This window comes from Plectropomus leopardus, chromosome 3 (genome assembly GCF_026936395.1).
Source record: "Plectropomus leopardus strain MGB_pleo_1.0 chromosome 3, ASM2693639v1, whole genome shotgun sequence".
NCBI classification, from domain to species: Eukaryota; Metazoa; Chordata; class Actinopteri; order Perciformes; family Serranidae; genus Plectropomus; species Plectropomus leopardus.
Genome location: NC_142178.1, coordinates 11352015 through 11356077, shown reverse-complemented (window position 1 = coordinate 11356077; position 4063 = coordinate 11352015).

The following is a 4063-nucleotide window of genomic DNA, read 5'->3' as shown; positions in this document are numbered from 1 at the left end:
CAATTTGCACAGAAACCCGTCTACAGTCTCGGCTGCCTTCCAACTTTCTTGTCCATGTTCAGAGGATGCTTTCGGACCTAAACTTTGCTGATGGCTACTCATGCTGTACTGTACCTGAGAATACATGAATCATACTTCAAGTGGTACGAAGTGGACTTTGGTGTCAAGTGTAATTGGATATATATATATATATATATATATATATATATATATATATATATATATATATATATATATTCTAGTTAAAAGAGTTTAATCCCAATAGGTAAAAGTAACTCAAAATAAATCAATGGGGAACTTTTATTAATGTTGACAATGAACAAGTCTAACAGTCATTGTATGGTATTATTTGTTTGTTCAGTTTCAATTATACTGGCTCCCTCCTTGCAGTATTATAAAGGAGTCATCTCCTATTGCAACTTAATAAATGATGGAGTTTTGCATGATATAATTGAAATGGGTGAAGTTTTTAACCATCTGCTCAAAAACAGCTTGAAAACAGAAAAGCCTACAAAGATCTTACTGGTGTTTCATGTTTCTGTCAGCTGGGAGAGAGGCATCAACTCTTGGGACAAAGCTATAATAAAGGACTTAAATGTGTATTTTAACAGAACAAAAGTAAAACTGAGAAGAACTCAGAAACTATAAACAACAGATTGCATTTGAGCCAAGTGCAGGTCCCCCAATTATCCCTCCAGGGCTGTTAAACTCAGATACTTTTAAAAATGTTATTATTCTTCCAGTATATACTTAAATACCCTGGAGACTATAATGCTGTATGGTAAGTAAATATATTTAGCTATCATTCATTTCTGCTTACTGCGTCCCCAGTGGCAGTTTGTTGCCTCCAAGCAATCTCTTTATATCCATCTGTACTGTCATGTACAGATGTATAGCTGGATTATTTATGTCGCATCCTGTCAACACAATGTCTCCTGAGGTTTACACCACCATGCTTTTATTTTCAAGTTAAATTCACAGTATGTATGTGATAGGTGGCTATGTACATTATTTTTCGATGTATAGACCACAGAAAACCAAGGCTACCATAAGTGTCTGTGTGTGTATGTGTGTTTTCAGTCTGAATGTATCTACCCTCTCCACCATTATCCTCCATTTTTCTTACCATGTTGCCTTGGGATGATCAAAGCTCCTTTCTGCTCTAGAGGAGTCCCCAGGGTTTAACGTATGAATAATACCACACACACATACACGCACACACACAGTCACACATTCTCTGATTCATAACAATCCCAGCTATAATTAAAACTTACATCTTTCTTTGAGTAGCAGCACACACATGAAAATGTGCTGCAGTGTTTCATAAAGCAGAGGTCACTACTCAAAAATAGGTCACGAACATGCTTTGAGCTTGCATGTTAAATTCTATTAACAAGGAAATAAATCTTGAAGGAGGTTGCCCGGGGTTGGAACAATCACTTGAACTTTGACATTCGTGTTCTGAAACTTCCACTTCATAGCTCTAAAAATTCCTCTTGTAAATTCTTTAACTATGTCAGTCTGGGATGTTCACCATGCAGCAGTGAGGGCAAAGGAGAGACTTTGCTTAAAGGACAGAACTAAGTTGGTCATTATTATCAAAGACCATCTGACCTCATTAACAATGAAAAAATTACGGAGTTAAAGTGTTGTCAAAAATAATTAAATTGTGACTTTGATACCAATAGCGAGTTTAGTATAACGACACGTGACACCTAAACACAAAGGATGCTACTATCATGATGTCAACAAATGCACATGATGGGATGATGCTGCATGTGATTCGGCTCAGGAAACAATAACACATGGCAGCCAATGCCAGAATGTCAACAAACGCACCCTCTGGTATGGATTTTTCATTAATCTTATGATGGGAATGTTACTGTTTTGGGCAACTGTTGTTTAAAAGTGACATTAAGCTGGTACAGTAGAAACCATATGCTAATTGGCTATTTCACCTTTAAAATATCACTAGAATAAGACCCTAAAATAATTGTAGTTTAATACATATATCATCTTGGAATTCGCATTTTCTAATATGCTTGTCATGCTATTTACGACACAGAATAGTCCTGACATTGATACATGATGATGTGCTATGCATCCTATAATTTAGCAGTATTGTAAATCCAAGCCATGTAAATCCAAAGTAAAACAGAGGATTTTTCTTCATTTGGTTGATTACACCTCCTAGACTGAATTTCATTGGCCTTTTTCACAGCTGACATTTTGACTTGACTTAGTGGGAAAAACAATAATAACATTAACAATGCCTCTGTGCTTTTCTTGTCCCCATAAGCCTTTAAAGTCTAATTTTACTGAGGTGGTTTTGGGACAGTCAGTATTTTTGGCCTTTTTTAAGCCACTACACAACCATGGTGGACCCACAATCTGCCTGATATGACCTCCTCTTTTCCACAGACTCTTCTTGACTGACACCTCCCCTCTTTGTACTAAAAGCATGTTGCACCTTATAACCCAGTGTTTATACCTTTTCAAGACTTTTTGTTGTTGTTGTTTTTTGTTGACCTCACTGATGCTGCATTTTTGCCTGTAGACTGTACTTCTTGTTATACTTTACAAACTTTAAAAGAGGCAACATAGAGAGGTAGACAGAGGAATCAGAGGTTCCAATTTATGATCTGTGCAGGGTAATCTCTATTCGGAAATACATGCACGCTAAATACTTAACTGTAAAATATGACAAATTGATTATACTTGAAAAAAATCTTGGCAACTGAAAGCGTTGATTAAGGTAAATAAATATGACTATTAGTTTACTACAAAGTTGTATTTACAGTATTTAAATCTGTGAGGTTTCTTTAACTTAAAAATAATACTTACGTAAACTTACAGCTTAAGTAAACAGGGTTTGTCCAACTTACCTGAACAGTTGTGTTTAACTAATGGCCTTAGATAACACATATGCAAGATGTGTCTTTTGTCATGACAAAGATAGCAGTGCATGTGTTGGAGTTAGGGTATCTAATTTGTTAACGCATTTGAGAATATACAATTATGACAGACTAGTTTTCAACCAGCAGGATACAGTTATAAAGCTCAATGTTTACACCTACAGTGCTGTTCTGTTAATTACCATTCAACTATGCATAACATGCATAGTAAATTACTTTGATTTTTGTCTGAGGCAATCATTTCCCTTAATTCAATTCCAGTTCTATTTGTCTACGATTGTTCAGTAAAGTCAGAATAAAATTGTTTATTTGTTACTAACACTTAAATCAAACAAGGTGACAGTACTTCTCAATTTTAAGTTACAACAACTTTAAAACAACTTTAAGTAAATTCAACTAAATTTTGAGGAAACTTAACCAGGTATAAAGTAAACATACCTTAGATGTAATAGTTATATTTACTTACCTTTTTTTTCAAGGCAATTAGTTTCTGACATTCTTTAGGTAAAATTAATTTAGAATTAAAATGACTCACAATATATTCCATAAATCTAAGATGAAACTGTACAGGTGGTGAATCTGACAGAAAAAAATGAATGAAATGCTGACATACAGCCTGACTGACATGAAACACATGTCCAGCCCTGCAGGCTGAAGTTTGATCAGTGCAATGCAACACAAGTCCTTTGTTTGGAATTTTTTGGGTGAACACTTCAATTTACTAGTTTTCACATGATGGCTCCCTGTAGCTAATTGCCACTTTCTGTCTCCCTTTATTGCGTACTTGCTGTCTGACTTGTTTGCTTTTTTGTTATGTGATCTGGTCAGCGTGTGAAGTGACAGGCGTTCAAGGTTGATTCAGACATCAGTGAGGAAGCGTTGGATGAATGTTAAAAGACACTCTGGCTCCCATCCTTTTCAAAGGAGCCTCTTCATCTCCTCAGCCCTCCTGCTGAGCACCCTCACTGGGCAGAGCGAAGCTCAAGGCCAGCCTCTCTACTGGCTTTCAGCTGTTCCGCTGTCTTTCATCATTTTTTCTGTCTGTTTTTCAGTCTGTTTTCTTTTCCTTTTCTTTTTTTTTTGTTTTGTCTTATAGCAATCTTGCTTTTAACCAAGATGAGAGGAAACAGACAATTAGCAAATTGTTC